The sequence below is a fragment of the Sturnus vulgaris genome, chromosome 13 (genome assembly GCF_052056855.1).
Source record: "Sturnus vulgaris isolate bStuVul1 chromosome 13, bStuVul1.hap1, whole genome shotgun sequence".
NCBI lineage: Eukaryota > Metazoa > Chordata > Aves > Passeriformes > Sturnidae > Sturnus > Sturnus vulgaris.
The window spans coordinates 11,880,424-11,899,024 of NC_142255.1; the positions used below are offsets into that span (position 1 = coordinate 11,880,424).

An 18,601-nucleotide genomic window follows, 5' to 3' on the forward strand; every position below is an offset into this window, starting at 1 on the left:
ATCATTTTATGCATTGAAATTAATGGGTTCTGGCTGGTTCAGCAGAAAATGTCTAGTTTCCTGAAAAGCACCCCGAGAGGTTGTTTTTACAGTGCCCTTTGTGCTTGAACAGACATGGTAAGTACTAGAAAGTCTCACTCAAGCTGTTCCATCGGGACTTCCAGCTCTGCTTTGCAGACAAATGAATTTTCTGAGCTTTTGGGTTCCTATCCTCAGTGAATCTCTGAACCTCTTTTGAAGCCTGCCTTGTTCTTACAAGAAACCTTAGTAGAGAGGAGGTTTGTTTATAAAAGGATATATTAGACTCCTTCATTTAAAGCCAACAAAAGCAACTCTCTTTTCCTGGCTGTTCTAATTGATTTTTATTTTTTATTTATTGTTTTGAAGTTAAACAAGTCATAGATTAAAACCCCTTCAACCTACGCCTCTAGATATTTTTGCCACATGGTAAAAATGCAAGCACTAGTGCAAAGAAAAAGCAAACCACTGAAGCTTTGGAGTGTAATGTTCCTGCAGATGCTTAGTCTGTGCCTATTGGAATTGTTCATGACTGCAGCTCCTCATGGGCTCCCCTGCCATTGCCCTGGGTTTGGAATGCTGGAACCAGCAGTGGCAGCCAGATAAGAAATGTATAACTTGTGGAGGTGCAGTTATGAGTATCTGATTGAATATAAGAAACTGAAAAGATTATTTTTTCAATGGACTTCATCTAGCATTCCACAGGAAGAGTTTAAGCAAGAATACACTGTCATGGGTCAGAACAAACAGATAATTCCACTTTTGACCCCAGTTCCTTAATCCAGAGGAAAATGACAAATAAACACCCTATTAAAAACCTAAAGCTTTGAATTTCCTCCTAAACTTCAGCATAAGCTAATTCTTGTAGTGTTTTCAATTTGGTTAGACCTTAGTTAATTGTTGGTCTTTCCTTTGTCCTTCTGCTTCATGACTGCTGGTAACATTTAATGAATTTTTAAATTATTAGGTCAGGTCACTTAATAGAATATGAAATGTCTTGATGAGAGAAGAAGCTTTTTCTACAGACACATCCTTGCTATTAGAAAAATGTGGCTTATTTTGCCATTTATTTTGGGCTGCAACACTCCTGTAGAACATAATGAAGTTTGATTCTGTAGCACATACAGTTTGATCAGTGTGCATTTACAGGCCTCTTCACTCATGTGTATGTGACAGGATGCAGATCTTGTTCAGCAAAGCAATGAAGAGAATGATCTTGTGCTGGGCAGAGTGATTAGGGCTGGCTCCTGAGGAGGTTCTTGTGTCCCTCTGGCCAACCCAGTCCTGGCCCTGGCTCTCTCTGGCCCATAACCTTAATTTAAAGGTCATCACTGACCTCCTGACTGCCTTCCCCCTGTATAGGGGGACACAGAGATGCTGTGTGTGTCCATCTGCTTGGTATTCAAAAATATCAATGGGTCAGAGCCAAAGCTAGGTAAACTTGCTGACATTGGGTCCATATTTATTCCTTATTTATAAAAGTAAGTTACATTTAGGAACCAAAGGTGGGAAGAAGCTGTAGAGCTTCATGAGGAGACTGGAACAAAAGGCTGATCATGAAAATGAATGGAGTTATTGTGTGTGCAGAGACTTCTTTCTGAACAGATAACATTTTCTTAATTTCTTGGAGTCTATAAATTTATGCATAATCTTGGCATAGAGCAATATCGGTTTTTTTTTGTTTCACAATGAAAGTTGTTTAATTTATTAGTAAGGAGATAACTTTTGTTTATATGCCAAGAAGCTGTCTTTGGAAATTATGCAGTTGTCTGCATTTGGTGTTGCTAGATAATGGGATTATATGAAATTTAAAATATACCCATCACTATTGCATATGAGTGATGAGTGCATATGCAGTGAGATTTATGGGGTATGCCACAGCTTGTGTAGTATCATGACCATTTCTGTGGTATTTAACAAGCAGTTGCTTGGCTGAGTATTTTAAAAAGCATAAAGTAGGGATGTTGGGTAGAAGTTACTTTACCTAAATGTTATTTAGTTTTCATAACACCTAATGCTTTAAGGAGGTCTTATATCACACACCACAGCACACACACATCCCTTCCCCCAAGCACTTCCCCTGGTAATGTGTGAGGAATATCTACTTATAGGAGCCTGCTAAATGGCTACCCTTACTGAAGGAACTCATAAGATCATACGAATTAAAATTGATAAGAAGTGTAATCTGAGTTAGTTCTGCTGTAAAAGCTGAATCAGTCATTAGCTGTGAGGACAGAGCACTTCGAAACAGTCCATTAAGGCAAGAGATTGCCCAATTAGATATTCACGTGGCAGTTAAAATTGCATCAGAATGTTAACCACTTCCAATTTTTAGTCAAATGCCTTTTTAAACTTTGAAATGTTCTTAGTTCTTGCTGCATGGCAAGAGTGAAAAAAGTGCTTGAAATACTTGTTAAAAATAACCAAAGTCCCACATCCACATTAATTTCATGCCAAGTTGTTCTTTATGTAATTTGAAAGGGCTGTGATATTCAGCTTCAAGTATTGAGAAATTTAAAGGGAATATTAATATGCCCTTATACTATTCCCATATGAGGGAAAATGATGCAAAGATTTCCTTTGTAACCTGAGATATGAACAAACGTTTTGAACAAGTTAATCCTCAAAATTTTTGAGGCTTTTCAAAGTTTGGGCTATGTCTTTTTTTTAGTTCTTGAGGCAAGGGAAAGAAATTTTAGTCATGAATTCCAGTTTAATTAAACGTATTTAAAATAAATTAAAATGCTATTTGTAATTCTCTTGAAGAAATTACAGCAATCACTTGAGCAGGGTGGGTCTTCAGATTACAGTCTACAAATGCTGTTAAATTCAGTCTCCTGAGAACTCTTGCATTTGTCTGTGGTGTTTTGGTTTTCTTTTTTTTTTTTTTTTTTCTATCTTCTGGTTGTTTTTTCCTTTTTAAAGTATTGCTTCAGTAAACAGACAGCTGAAAAATACCTCAGGCAACTGGAGCTATGGATTCTCCAGAGGGACACATCAGTAGGGTAGTGGCTTTCAGTAAGGTTAATATGAATAAATTAGACATTATAACTCTAGAGCCAGATATTTGCAATTGTCTAGTAAAAACAAGACAATAAAGGCACAGGTGAAATTTCCTGGAAGTCTGCATTTGTGCTCCTGGATCTGCCACCGTGTCAAGGATATCAGAGCAATTCCTTCAGGAATGACAAGAAGTACTGTAATTCTGAGGCTGTACTAAGAGATGGATGCATGCAGGGATTACTAGTTTAACAAAAATGCCAGGGTTGGTGGTTTTAGGAGCTGATCAGCATCTATGTATACAATTTAGAATTCCAACCCCAGCATTGATGTCAGGACAATGTTTAGAAAACTTGTTCCTAAATATTAGTAAGAATACTCAGAATTAGTTAATTTGAACAGTCTACCTTGAAAGTTTTGTTCTGCAAAGGATCAACCTGGGAATGGCTTTACCCCAAATGTGGGGAATAGTTTTTTTTTTTTGTTTGTTTGTTTGTGGGGGTTTTTGGAGAGGTGTTTTGACCTGAAAGTGAAGGGAACTCCTTTTTGCAGGCAGTCAATATGTTGATATTAACTGATTGTGTAACATTTAATGATATTTAGAGATAGATGCTTGCTAGGATAAGGCAGGTCTTCAATGACTGACATTGTGGAACGTGCATATTTTGTTTGGGTTTGGCTGTTATGTGTCAGAATTTAATAAGAAAAAATGAACAAAATGGGCTGTAACAACACTCTTTGTGCTTATTCTGGCAAATGAGGTTACTGCTCTTGCTTGAAAAGTCATAAGGAAAATTGGGTGGGAAAGAACTAGGGATAAGTGTTGTCATTATTTTATGTCTAATAGAAATAAACTGATTTGTCCCTTTACTGACACTGATATGAGTGCTCTGTTTGCAAATGTGCAGAGCATTATTCCTTTCTAGGGTAGTATGGCACAACCCAAACAGTATATCTGGGTCTGTGTTGTGTTGAAAAACAGCAATTAATAGAGAAAATGTGGTCAGTGGCCTTGTTCGGCCCTTCTGTCCCACACCTTCTCTCTATCTCCAGGGTAAAATGGTGTAAATGAGCTCTCTGTGTGCTGCTCTTAATAAAACTGAACATGGAGGATCTGTGCAGTGCTTGGCTGTTTCACCTCATCTTTTATCAATCTCCTCTAATGCCATGTAACTTGTGTTATTCTCTCACTTGAGCAGAGAACTTAAAAATCAGCCTCTCACAATTTAAATCCTCTGTTGCTTTAAAAAGTGGGCCATGTCCCCTTTACCAGAGATCTAAAAGTGCAGCTCAATGAAAAAATGGCAAGGGTAGTGTTACTTTTTTGTACTTTTCAGTAAAAGACTGGAATGCTATTAAGCTCTTTCACATTTGTATGTGATATCTTATGACTTAAAGGCCAAATTATTGGGGTGACAGAGGCTTGATGATATTTCAAGTTTACATCTCTGATAGCATGAATGGAGGCATTAGGCTGAACATCACAGAAGAAAAGTAGTGCACCAAGTTAGGATCTGTAAAAGTAAATATCCATAAGCTTCTGTGATATCTGACTTTACATATTTTATTTTTTCAGCTTTATAAAATAAACATAACTTAGGGAAAATATTTCCTATAGCATAGCTGAAAAAAGCATTCAGTATATGGTTTCAATCTAATCACTGCTAAAGCAATCTAATAAAAGCTGTGAATGCTATTAGATTGTGGCACTGAAGGAGTCCTTCACTGGGTTACCTATAGAACTCAAATAACTTTCTGGTCATTTTAGATTTAAAAATCCAAACTGTAGTGAAAGGCACTCTATTAACCTCTTCAGTGGGAAAGCAATGTTTGAAAAATATGGGAAAATTGTTCAGACTTGTGATGAATGACTTTCAGGTGCAGTAACTGCATGCTAGAAGTGCAAAGATGTATTTTAGTCATCATTCAGATACCAGAAAAGCAATATAGGAATTGTTTTAAGATAATAGAAATAGTAAGTAGTCTGTGGCAAACATAACTTGTATCTACCAGTATTGGATGGGGAAATGGAGATCAAAAGCTTTAAGCAGACTTTAAAACAAATAAATAAAACCTCAAAGTTTAAGAGATTGGTGAGGTCTAGAATGTGACTAACATGTAACGCCTTCATTCGAGGGTCAAGTGACATACTGGAAAACTTTAGACTGCACTGTTTGATGTCATTCAAGTGGAAAGTCTTAGAAGCTGTTTTAAAGTTTAAGTGAATTTTAATGGCTCAAATAAGAAAACACTTGGAAAAAATGTCATGTGATTAACTCTTTGCCTCCTGAATTCCAAACCAGTCTCATTGACAAGCTGCAAAGCAGTATGAAAAGCCAAAGAGATTCTTCCAGAATTGTGAAATCTCTGTGGAAAGTTGTGTAGACATGATGCTGGGCATTACAAATTGCTGGCAGCTCTTCTGTTATCAGTGCCTTGCTGCTCTCAATAGAAGCCAGATGACAAAAATTCTATATTGAACATGCCCAAAGTCTTTAAAGATCTTAAGGAAATGGGGTATTGGTTTCATTAACAAAAACAAAAAAAACCCTCCACAAACTGAACAAGTCGATATACTTGGTGGGAAGGGGAGGAGGGAAAGGACTTGGGGCCTTTTCAGAAAGGAAATTGGAACCATCAGCAAGCCTTACAGGTTCTGAAGGGTCTCTGTAGTGTGAGATTTCAGGATCTATGATGGAATCCAGGCTTTACATGTGTACCATAATTGCCTCTGACAATGCTGTACAAAGCAAGGATTTCGAGGCTAGAAATCAATGAAAAGGCACAACAAATGCTGCGGCCTCCCTCACTGCAATTAGATGCAGGAGATTCAGATCACTTAAGTTTCTGCTCATAAATTGCAGAACAGTCAGTTAGGAAGCTATAAAAGGTGGGAGCCAGTTTAGAGTGTCGTATATAATGGGTGAGATTCCACAGCGTGCTGCTCAGGAAAGACACTTTCAAGTGAACATAAAAATCCTTGAAGTGCTGATCCCAACATGCACAGCTGCAGCAAAGAAGGCAAACAGTGTTACTGCCAGAGGACTGCAGTGTAAATAAGGGAGCTGCCATTCTTGTTATCTGTGGGTTAGAGCATGAGCACAGGGTCTGCTCAGTATATCTTTGACAGGAAATAGCCACTCTTAATGGGATATGAGGGAGATGAATCCAACTGGCACCATAAATCTGGGAGGTGTTAGTAAGTGTAAGGCAATTAGGATCCTTTTCACTGCAGAAAGGAGACAGTTTTATTACTTCTTTTAAAGTGTATTTGTTCCCTAAGTGATATAGGTGCCTATTTTGAAATGGTTTCATTTAAATACAGGAATTAGTGAGGGAATGTAATCTGAACAGGATAAGCAATCTGAGGTTTTGAGTCAGCTATTTTACACAAACATGATCCAAGCCAGCTGCATGATAGCTTTAAATAATTTAAAGTGGGGTTTGGTGTGTTCATCCCTAGTGCAGAGTGCAAATTTAGGCTTCAGTGGCAAAAGACTTGCCTGGTAGATGATAATTATCAGCTCCAAACAGTGCATTCCCTCTCCCCCTGCTTATCTTAGCCTCCAGCATATCTCATTTGCCAAATCCAGTGATAATCTTCTAGAGCAAGTGGCATCTCTTGGATTAAGTGCTCCTGGGCAGTGCATGGCTCTCCAGGCATCACGGTATGGTGGTGGAAGAGAAGGCAGGTGGGAAGGGCAAAGATGTGTACACCAGCTTTTGAAAACAGTGGCAGAGCTGACATCTGCATTTAGCATGGAAGAACTTGGTTTCCAAACTTCAAACTCCTCTCCCTCCCCTCTGCTGGCCCTTGATCTGATCAAATGGCCACAGGCAAGTTGAAAGCTCTAATTACAAGGTGGATAAGGTGCTCTGAAGGACTGAGCTAGGCACCTCCTGTGGTGCCTTCCTCAGGCAGTTTTGGTGGTTTTTGGTTATTTTTCTTTTTTTAAACAAGCTAGGTCCAGGCCTGTTTGGACAGTTCTCTTAGAGCCCTTCACTGTATAAGCTGGTACTCACTCTTTGTTTTATAACATGCTCATCACCATGGTATCTGAGCACTTTGTTCTGCAATGGTAACTTAAGAGAGTCTGTTAATGCACACAATCATGGATTTTTCCATTACTTTTCCCAAAAGGCCATTACCTATTTTCCTGTACCAGCTGTGGACTTCACTACAGATTTAACTTCCACCCCCTGCTCTACACCCCAGCTGGAGGACATGATTTGTTCAGATTTCTCTCTTTCAAAACTGTGCAGATTCCTCAATAAATGGGCTGTCATACTCGTGTAGCATACAACAAAATGTTTTTGTTCATATATCCAGATTACAAATGTATTGCTATCTGCAAATTGTTTAAATTCTTCATGCCCTGCCTTTGCAAAGTCTATTTTAAGACTGTTTTATATGAAGTCTGTGCTATGAGTCTTAGTTGTTCCCCATTCTTTGTATTACAGCTTTACATGGAACCCAGATGCTGAACTATTATGGATATTTAGTCATTTATCAGTGGAAGAGCAATTTAATGTGGGATGCTGAGGATTTTGTATTGCTGATTCCTGATCAGATTTTCCTGAGCCTAAGAATAAAAAGGATTTTTCCTACTATGCAAGAGCTTCAAATTCCCCTGAATCTGAAAAATGTTTTTCTTATTCACATTGCTAGTAGTGATTTCAGTAATTCCACTCTGATCTTAATAGCACTTGCTCATATTCTGTTGCCTGTGTATTTCTGATCCTTACTGCACCATCCTAAACATTGATACAAACACTAATGAGGGGGACCTATCCCTCTGAGCATGCCTGTAGGTATTAGAGATGTGTTGTCAATGAGGTAGCTTGTGAAAAAATTCTGACAGTTTCTCAGAAAAAAGTGGTTCCTTATATCCACGGGATTGCAGTGTGTAAATCAGCAATTTTCTGAATTTTCAGCAGTTTACGGAAGTTGTATGGAATAATCCCACGGACAGCTCATTGGGCTGGGCTCTACTCCTGATTCCTCACAGAATCTTGTAGTGTGGTCAGTGAGCAGAGCTCTGAGCTGTTCTGTGCACCCTTCCTCACATCTGATCAGGGCTCTCCCTCTGACAAAACCAGGGTCATAAAACTCTTGGTTAAGCAAGAGTTTTACAAGCCAGAAATGGAGAAAACTGAGTAATAGAAGAGTGACACTGAATTCCCCTATAACTTCAGGGAATCTAAGTGGAAAAATTCCAGAAGCCAGGGGTATCTGCCTTAGGGTATTTTTATTTTTATTTTTTTAGAAGAAGAAATGACAAGTTGCACTTAGGAAATGGAAGATTTAGAATACAGTAATACAGACTTTGGGAAATGATCAAATGGAAACTTGTCTGCAACAAATGGCTTTAATGATCAGCATAAATGTGTTTTAATTTGGATTAATTACAGCCTGAGAAGACTTTGCTCCTAAATAAACTTCAGGAAAATGTCATCCATAATGAATATACTAAATAAACTTCAGTATAAATAAATGGGTCATGGCTCTCCTACACACTGAAGACTTGCTGTGTTTATAAAATGTACACAAAGCCCTGCATATATACTGTACCTTAAGGTATTTACGTAATGACAAAAGATCACTTTTTCATTTTCCAACCATCACCAAGGGATTGCAAAGCAATCAAACTTTAACAGCCAATTAATCTCTCTAGATGATGTTTGTGTAGCACTTAACCAGTTTCAGTAAATTAGATCCCTGTGGGCTGGGCTGTTACATTGATAGAAATGTTACTGCTAGCTGGAGGCATTCATTTACTAGTTTGTAAGAACAGCAGTATTGAGAAATCCTGAGCATATGGAAACAAACTCCCTGCACCTTTTAAAAAGAAATGCTGTTTGTAAAGAATAGGAGGTTCTGGGACTCACCCAGCATGGAGCCTCACTAAACTAAAGCAGTTTGTCAGTTCTGCTGGATTGGAGAGACTGCTGTTAAATTCCCTGTAAGAAACAGAAGAAATCCATTGGGAGGCAGCTGTGGCTAAAGAAAGATAATTCATTGCAATAGCATCCACTGAAGCAAACAGTTAAACGAGAAGGTTTGTTTAAAATATTTTTCCTGTGCATGTAGGCAAAATAGATGGAAACAGTTTTTGGAAAAAATCTCCAGGAATGCAAATTTTCTTGGTATATGTAAGATAAAAATCGATCAGAAAAATATCATCTTGAAATTAAGCTGGAAACTTTTTCCATGTGTTGGCTCAAGGTATCTGCAGTGGCTCTCAGGCTCCCCGTGTGCCAGTTAAAGCCCACAAAGCACAGCTACAAATTTCCAGGGAGAGAGCTGCATGACTGATGTCTGTATACCCATGGCAATGCAGCTGCAGTTGTGGGGTGCTCTGTGTTTTCCTCAAGGATTTAATTGCTTCATTATTGCTGTCCTAGGTTAATGTTAGGGTTCCCTTGTCCATTAGGACTCCAGAGAAGGGTTCTGGGATGAATGGAAGAGTTCAGCTCTGCTCCTTGCTGTAGTCAACCCCAGCTGGAAGCAAGGCTGATGAACGGTTCTTGCTTGCAGCTGCACTGGTGCTGCATTCAGGATGCAAACCGGGAGAAAGGACACGACTGGAAGTGTTTAATTAACAGTTTCTGATCCACGGAAATGTCAGGAGGGCTTGAGGGAGAAATTAATTCCTGGCAGGATGCAGGCATTTGGTAAAAGTCACAGTCTAGCTTGATGCCCTTGAAGCAGGTGTGTAGAGTTGGTGGCATATGGCTGGCATCACATACTGAAGTCAGCACAGGGGATGTGGAAATTCTGTGTATGGTTGTCTTCTCCTCATAAGGGTCAGGAAGCCTGTGATAAAAACTTGGTGTTACCTGGGGGATGTCAGCCCAGGAGTGTCATGGCCTGGACTCTCATGGCCAGTTGGAGTGGAAGTTGGTTTATATGTATTTTAATGGCTGGTGAATGCACTCAATGTAACTGGATGCTTGCCTTGGAAAGGGCTGGCAAAGCCCTATTCAAGCCTGCAGTAGTATTTTAGTCTCCAAAATTAATTTGCTACAAAGTGTGTGTGAGTATTTGAAGTCTATAAAAGCTGATCACCATTCTGTGGGTGTTTGCTGAGGAAAATCAGGGCTATGAGCAGCTGCTGTGAAAGGCAGCAAATAGGAGCTGACCTTTTGAGACATGACCTTCTGCTTTGTTCCTTCTGCTAACTTACATTGTCATGCAATGGCTTATGATGTGGCCTGACCATATGGTGTTTAGCAGGAAAAGGTTTAATTAGATTGTTAGACTGGTAGTACATGTAATTGTAAAGCCAAAGAGATGATAAAGAAGGTCTGATCCTGTATCAGCAATGTTGCCATTGCTGAATTTGCTAATAATGGCCTGGAATTTGAGGAATGGTTCAGGTACCTTCAGAGGTCATCTGGCTCAAGCCCTTTTTGCTCTTATTTATAATTGACCCTTACTATACTCACTCTTGTAGGTGTCACTGTTCCAGTGCCTTTCAAGCACTGCTCAGGACATCTAAAGAATACAGGGGCATGATAAGTTTTATACACAGTTTTAGGTTTTTCCTTGGGCAACTGGAAGAATACTGGGGAAATGCCAGGCATTGGCCAACTGAGCAGAGCAGCTTTCATAGAAGGAATGAGAGGGCTGTTAACCAGGTAAGTAGAAAGCAGAATAGACCACGGGGATTCAGTAAGAGCAAATGTACAGACTCTGTTTGCCAGCATTTTAGCAGGACTAATGCTGCAAGTGTGTGTGTTTAGAAATTTTAGTTGAAAGCAAAATAGGAATTTCAATCTACACTGTAACAATTGTGGGATATGCAAGAGTGGACAGGAAGGTTTTTGAGTGTGGATATTGTGGTCAAAACATAGTTTAGAACATAAGGAAGCCTGTGGTATAAACGTGCTATTCAATACAGTTTTTCTACAACAAAGATGTTGTCTGAATGGCTGGTAATGAAATGCTTTCTTAATGCAATGATTTTCCTGTTTAGATGCACAATGCACAAGTTTGGATAGAGGCTTTTTTTTTTTTTTTTTTTTTTTGAGAACAGAGAAATGACTTTGTGTATTGAGTAAAATTACAACTTCCTAAAACGACATGCTGAGAAAATAAATGTATCTAAGTGATACTTGGCTCTAGGGGTGAAATGAAAGAACAAAGCTACAAGACTCTGTACAGCCAAGTGAAGTTCTGACAAGGTCATATAACAAAAGCATAATAATATCACTCTGGGTTTCTAGTTATCATTTCAGTATGTGCTCTGACCAGTGAAAGCATTGGTAATTTTGTTTTCCACAGCTGTCCTCCCTGTCATGAGTTTGTATTTTTGTATTGTTGGATCTTTCTCTCTTCCAGAGATGCCTGTTTTTGGTTTCTTCCACAGTAATGAATAGTTTTGAGACTGTTAAAATAATTCTCTGTGTTTCTGCTAGAAGCAGTCAACAGACTATTTCTCTGCAATTTAATATCTGGATATAACTTTGAAAGGTTATACCATGTATCTGCTAAATATCTTCACTCTGCAATGCAGGCAGGCAAATGCATTTGATTTAATAACACCATGGGTTATAATCAAGCACTGTCAAAACAGGAGTGAGTGGTGTAAAGATTCAAGAGGTGATGCTTCCTCCTGTGCCGACAGTAGACTTTGCAGAGCATGTTAATGGGGTGTGAAGCTGCAGAGGGAAAACCCTGTGACAGACACTTCACTGACTCTTTGGGAGGTCAGTGACTCTTTGGGAGGCTGCCAGCCAGGATATCACAAGCTGACCCACTACTCCAGTCACCTATGAGCCTCTTCCCACTGTTTCCCTCATCTTCATCCCTGCAATTTCCCTCCAGCCCAAACCTCAAATTTATTAAGTGTTATGACTTGTGAAAAGACTTAATGGCCTATTGTTGTCCAAGGCAGGGCAGCTGGTGTCTCCTGGAAGAGGTCAGACATGCAAAATCCAGGTATATGCTGCAGGATGCCTTAGGGACAACTAAACTTATGCTGAAGTTTAATCTGCAGGTCCAGTCATGGAGCAATGGGCTGGTAATGTCAAGCAACCTTTAGTCTATCCTCTTCATTGCCCGAATTAGAAAATAAACATTGTACCAGTATTTGAAGCATTTCTTTTTCATTTTCCTTGGACTGATATATTGCAATACAGTCTTAGAGCTGATTCTCCCATGAACTACATCTCAGATAACAATTGCCATGCTCATACTGATACTGTTTAGGTTTTGCCTTATTTTCTTTATGTTCTCTGTATTCTTCACACATATTTGTAGCTCTGTAGTCTATTGTATTAGTGACTAGTTTTCCCAGTACTTTTCCATAGCCTTTCCTTAAGCAGAAAGACAAAACAAATTGCAGAGCTCCAAGCCCCGGGAGGTACAAGGCTCTGTGCTATCTTGGTTCTTCCTGGGAACCAAGGCCAAGAACAACTCTTCAAGATACATTTTCATGGACAAAATACTACTAATGCTGAAGGGGGGGGGGGGCTCCGGAGAAGGGGCTTGACCTGGGGGGGGAAATTGCATCACCACTTGTCCTCCTAATTGGTGCTTTTTATCAATTATGCTAATTTCCTAAAACCTATAAGAATATACTCACCCCTGGGGGGTGGGCTTTTGTGGACATCTTTCTGTAATTGCCTCAAAGGCCTTCTGATAAAGACTTCCTTTTTATATTACCTCCTTGCTAAAATTATCTTGAGTTTAATTTCCAGGTTGGGAAAAAGGCAACAGCACACTATGCTCGTTTTCTTTATATCAGAGCAGAGCATTCAATTCAGTATCAGTTCAGTTCTGGTGTGTGCTTCCTTCATGGTCGTGCTCTTACAGCAGTGGACACAGGCTTTTGTGCCTGTCTACAATAACTTTGAGATACAAAGGCTTGAAGAAAGGCTGTGTTCACTATGCCCAAAGACAGTCACACAGAAAAGTGCTGGATTAAAATGCAATTTTATTTTTAAAATGCAGGGTTTGGTGTTGTGCTAGAGCTGTGGAGGGGAGAGCACAGCTGGGAGCTTGTTGGGTTGGGAGGCCAAGTCTCCTGTTCAGTGAAAAATACTGGACAGTTTCTGGCAGAAATTCTTGATTTTTAATTTCAAAGAATGAGGAGGCTCTTTGCATCAGCTTACCTGTGTGAAAAGTGGTCTGCAATGGATTAGGCTGTATTATAGGGTAATATTGACTGTTACTTCTGGGCTGCATTTGTAAGCCTGGTCTTGATGAGACTTGCTTGAAAGTATGAAGACACATGTTCATCTTGGTTTGAATTTTCTGCCTAAGGCAGTGGAAAGAGTAAAATTAATTTTAAAAAGTTTAAGAAGGCATAGATTTTTCTCATTCTCTTCAGACTATATATGGTATCTACAGAGATGGGGAGTGAGAAAATACCCAACAACCCTATGTTTTCTGGAATAAAAATTCTGCACTAGGGAAAAAACACATTCAATCTCTTGTGCATGTATGTGTGAACAAGCAGCAGAATTCTATGCCCCTGGGACTGGCTCCCATCCAGAGGCTCGCTTGCATTGCGAGGGGGAGCAGGCGGTGTCTTTGCACAATCTCTGATTTCAGATTGCAGGTTATCTTGGGGGCAGCTTTAGCTCCTAGCCAGTGCTCTGTGGGAGCCTCTTGGCACACACCATGTGGGAGGAACACTGAATCAGCCTGGCTTGGTCCTGTCCCCTGGCTGAGGTGGTGGTGATGAAGATGCTGTACAATTCTTTTCTCTACTGCTGTGTGCACTTCAAATGACCTTTTGGATGGGGGCTCTGAGGGATTTGCCCATAGCAATCTAGATCTAAAGTGGGTCTTCAGAGTTGTGTTTTGAAGAAGTGTTCTAGCACTGAGAAGTGTTGTAAACTCCAAATCTGTGTTGTGATAGTTTATTCCCATCTAAATCTCTTTTTTTTTTTTCCCAGTCTGAAAGAGTATCATAGTTCTAGTCTCTTTCACTGTTGATGATATTTTCTATCCATAATTGCCTTTTTTCTTCTAGAATTTTCTTGTCCCCAGTGTTCTTTTGTGATTAGAAACAAAGCTGAATACAGTTGAAAAATGTAAAACAAAACTTGAATGCCACCACCCAACAGACACATGAAGGTGTGTTAGATTTCGTTCTCTGCTCCTTGGAGGATTGTTCCTCTGACTCATTTTTTCCTTTGTTGATGAACACTGAGCTGACACTTCCACGGGCAGGTTCACAGGTTTCTTTTCTGAGTGGCAATAGCTGATCTAATAACTGGATATCACAGTTGGATTGATTTCCCCATCATGCCTGCAGAGCATGACTTTGAAGTTACTGATGTTGAATTCCATCAGATAAGGCCTCCTGGTCTCAGGAAGAACCTTTGAGGACTGGCCAAGGAAACTTAGAAGTCACAAGTCAGGGAATAGAGTTATTTAGTATTTTGAGTTGTTGGCTTTTGCTGTATTGCTTTCATCTCTTCACACCTTTGGGTTATTAAAGGACTTGTTGAGAAGGAGTGGGGGCAGACTAGATTAAACAGTGTTAGCTCTTCACTCCTTGAGGCCTCTAGGTGTGACTGTATTGGTGAAAAATGATAAATTTAACTCCTAAACCCAGAGGAGGTCTGAGGATGTAGTAGTTTAGGGTAGTGTTCCACCCTAGTGCGATATAGGGCTTAGAGAAGAGCAAATGGTCTTCCAGCTTGGAAAGAAGATAGAAGATAGATCAAATACAAGTATCTTGGCACTGACCTCTTAGAAAAACCTGACTTGCTCTACACAAGTGAAGGAAGTTTGAATCATTACATAATGACTTCACTAGGTCTCACTGAAAATATAAGGCAAAGCAGCAAGAAGCTAAAAATTGCTATTACTGCTAATATATTTTTCAGAAGTTCTTAATTTTGTTGTGCTTTCTCACTGTGCGTGGTACCTCGCCAATCCAGTGCCACGGGCTAAGATATTCATTAGTATTCCTATTTATTTTCGGTAAAAATTAGTTACATTTGAAAAAGCATGTGCACAGGATACATATAAACTGTGTCCTGGTGTTGGCAATTCTGTTGTTCATGCTTGTTAACTTTACTGTAGCCTTAGGGCTCTCATGCCGACTCTGTTAAGCATAAAGCACTGTAACTCAGAGTACTGTTTGTGTTAGGCCTTTAAACTCATCTTTACAAATATTTCTGCTAGTTATACTGTGTTCTCTACCTTGCAGCAATCCTAAGTGTTCAAACTATGTAACTAACATTCCCTCATTTCCTCCCTTTTCCCAGTCTTCCTCTCTTTCTTAGATTTTAATAAAGCAATGGGAAACAGATCAAAAAGGAAGAGGTCTTACGCCAGGACAGTGAGGCTGGTAATGTCCATGTGTAAATTGTTACAGCAGTTCTATCTAGGATGGGGGAGGGAGACAAGTATTAGAAACAGGACAGATCTGTTATGGTGGGAGTGTATCACAGGCCCAGGAGGAGAAACTGGATCTGCTTCTGCTTCAGCTTTATTTCAGCAATGCTAGTCTTAGGAGAAAATCCAAACTCAACCTTTGTTAAATGTATTTAGACAATTTGTGTTGATTCTAAAATGAAAGTACATCAGTAACAGAAGTCTAACTAGTTTTTATTTGGGTCAGCTGTTAGGTGAAGAGCTCCACCACACTTCACAAGACTTCCACACAGGTTTGTGGGAACTGTGGATCCAAGATTTCAGTAAATATAAAAGCATCTTGCTGTAGTTATTGTGGCTCAGCTCTTGTAGGATACAGGCTGCACACACTGCTGCTGTTTGCTCTGCACCACCCAAGGCAGTGCTGGGATCTGCAGTCAGGGCAGAGGGTGAGGAAGGAGCATGGATGGGCAGCGAGTGAAGGGCTTTGTGGTGGGCTGGGAGAATGAGTGTTAGGTGTTAGGACTGGAGGAAAAGGGATATGGCATTGAGGACCTGACTGGGGAAGGCAAGATATGTCATCTGGGAAAGGAAGAGGCTGGAGCTCAGGTTTGAGGATGAGGTTTGGGCAGACAGATCCAGAGTTGAATAGAAATAGCAGAGAAACAGAGGGCACTTCTGCTTCTCTGCTCTATTTACGGCCTTTAAACTCATTTCTGTTTCCAAATCTGTCGTACCTATCTGTAGATAACAATAGAAATAAAATATCACTGTAGCTGTATTTTCAACTGCTTGTATACTCACTCATCAGAAAGTTTTAGGGAGTCTTTTATGGCCCATTACTTTAAAAGCCACCTAAATTTGCAGCACCCTGTGCTATATTGCATCTTCTGGAAGCTGATGTCAAAATGTCTTCATGAACAGATTTTGTGATACTCTGTGGGTATGCAGGTTTTGCTACTGGTACCCTCCAGGACATTCAGCAACAGTGACTGAGGTGGAAACCTTTGTAACTTGAATATTCAACTTTGGCTTGGATAACAGTTGTGGTTTGAAGGATTAATGAACAAAAACCCCACCACCAACCCCACTCTTCATCTCCCCCTGCCTTAAAAGAAATAATGCTTGGTAAGCCACCCTCGGAGGAACAGACAGTGACTGGGACTCATGTCATCAGCTGATTTTTTGAAAGCCCTGATTCCTAGCTCCTAAACTGACAGGATACTGAGTAAGTGAAATGCCTAACAAAAATGAAAATGTCTGTCAGAAATATTGCAGTTTCCCCCTGTAGGAGGATGTTTTAAATGTGAAACTTCTCCTTTAAACATTCTGTGTGAAAGCTGCTTAAAAAAGAAAATGTTGAGGTAATATTGCTGTCTATTTTGAACATCTTTTAACCTTTCAGCTCTTGGTATGCTGTTATCTGTGTGTGAGATCTGCACTGTCTCAGAGAAGGATGGTGGAAGGCTGAACGTGTGTCCATTTCTATGCACCTAAGGATTTAGTCACAGGCAGCATAGACAGTTATGTAAAACATATCCTGAGGAAAAGTACTACGGTGCAACTCATCTCATGACGAAATCCTTTAAATAAAAATTTAAAATGTTTAGTTGAATCTTTCTGGTGATAGTGAGCTCTGCACCTCTTTCCATGAACTCCAGAATCCTTTAATCTTTTGCATTTGCTGCATTTGCACCTACTTCAAAGCATTGCTGCAGGCGTTGGAAAGGATCCTGGCACTCGGTGGGAATAGGGCGGGGATGTGAAATTCTGTCATCACTTGGAAACTGCAGCCATTTCTGAAGTGCCAGTGTGATCTATCTTTACAAAAGGGCAGCAGCATTATGCAACTAATTTGGGAATATAAGGAAACGTGTCAGTATTGGCTGTAGTTTTAGAAATTTTTTTTAAGAACCCCAACTCTTTTTATACTGAGCAAACTTGCCAATATAAGGAGAGCTGAATATAGTATGGTAATGATTGCTGGGCATCTACATGGGTAAATGCCAATTTACCTTGTGGTTTTGAAACCAGCTGTAAGATGATGAACCCTGGATGCAATCCAGCCACTGACTTGAAGGTCTGGTGGCACTGGAAATGTGGCCGAGGGTACTGGAGATAAACTGGAGGAAAGGGGGGTGAAAGTGTTAATTTGAAGAGGCAGGGCTGTGTTATTTTTAATAAAAATATAGTCTGAGTTTTAGCTGTTATCACCTGTCTCTCAACTGGTATTTTCAGAAATAAAATCTACTTTAGGACATGTTTTAGGTGAGCTGACTTAGCATGGTAGAAGCTGAGGGTGGTGATGCTTTACAAGAACCAGTCTTATGCTCCTGACACCTGTACCCCAAACCTCCTGTTGACTGCTGTGGCAATGATCAAACTTGTGATGAAAACACTTTTCCTTTTTCAAGAGTGATGTATCTGTGTGAATACCCCCAAAAAGCATGTAATCAACAGATGTCTTGGTTTCATATTGCTTTATATTTGGAAAAAGTTCAGTCATAAGTCTCAATCATTAATGGCATCTGTTTACCCTGAGTTGTGCTTCAGCATATACATCTGCTGCTTTGACTTACAAAACTGCAAGATAGTGCTTTTCATTCAAAGAATTTAATTGTGTAAGGAGCTGCAAGGTTTTTATGGCACTTAGATTGTGTTTTATTTTAAAGGCCATATTAAGAGTGTTCTACAATTAAGTTTCAAAAAAAAGTAAGACACTATAATGTGTTTTAAGCTGCTGCTATGGTAAAGAATTGCAATTCTTGGGTTATAAAAGGTGGCTAAACTGCTCCTAAAAGTGAAATCCAAGTGCAGTATAGCTTTTTGTTTTGCAGTGCACTTAAGTGATGAATTCACATGATGCTGAGAACAAAAAGTAATTTCCAAGGTGCTTCCAAGGCTGGAGAAATGTATTTGGTTTTTCATACTCAATGAGTTTTCAAATAACGTGTACCACCAATCTCTCAGTACAACTGAATCAATTGGAATGATGTATTTTGAGGATAAAATACATTTTAAAATTATTGTACCTCTCAGTTTTTACTGTATTACTGCAGTAGTTCTGTTAGCTCTTAACAGGGTGCTATGTGTCCATGCTCCCAATTAACAAACACCCTAATGCCAGAGGAAGAGCAGGAATCTCCAAGCAAGAGCTGGGAGAAATGTGGGTCATAGTGTCCTGAAGTTGTGTTTTTAAATTGGAATGGCACAGTCAATGATTGCAAAAATAACCTATATATC

At 39.6% G+C, this 18,601-nt stretch overlaps 1 long non-coding RNA gene across 1 annotated transcript in view; it reads left to right on the forward strand.

Annotated features, from left to right (window-relative positions):
• LOC148222245 (uncharacterized) overlaps positions 1-18,601 on the forward strand; it is a 233,191-nt gene that overhangs the window by 70,914 nt on the left and 143,676 nt on the right. The gene's annotated exons all lie outside the window — the stretch shown is intronic.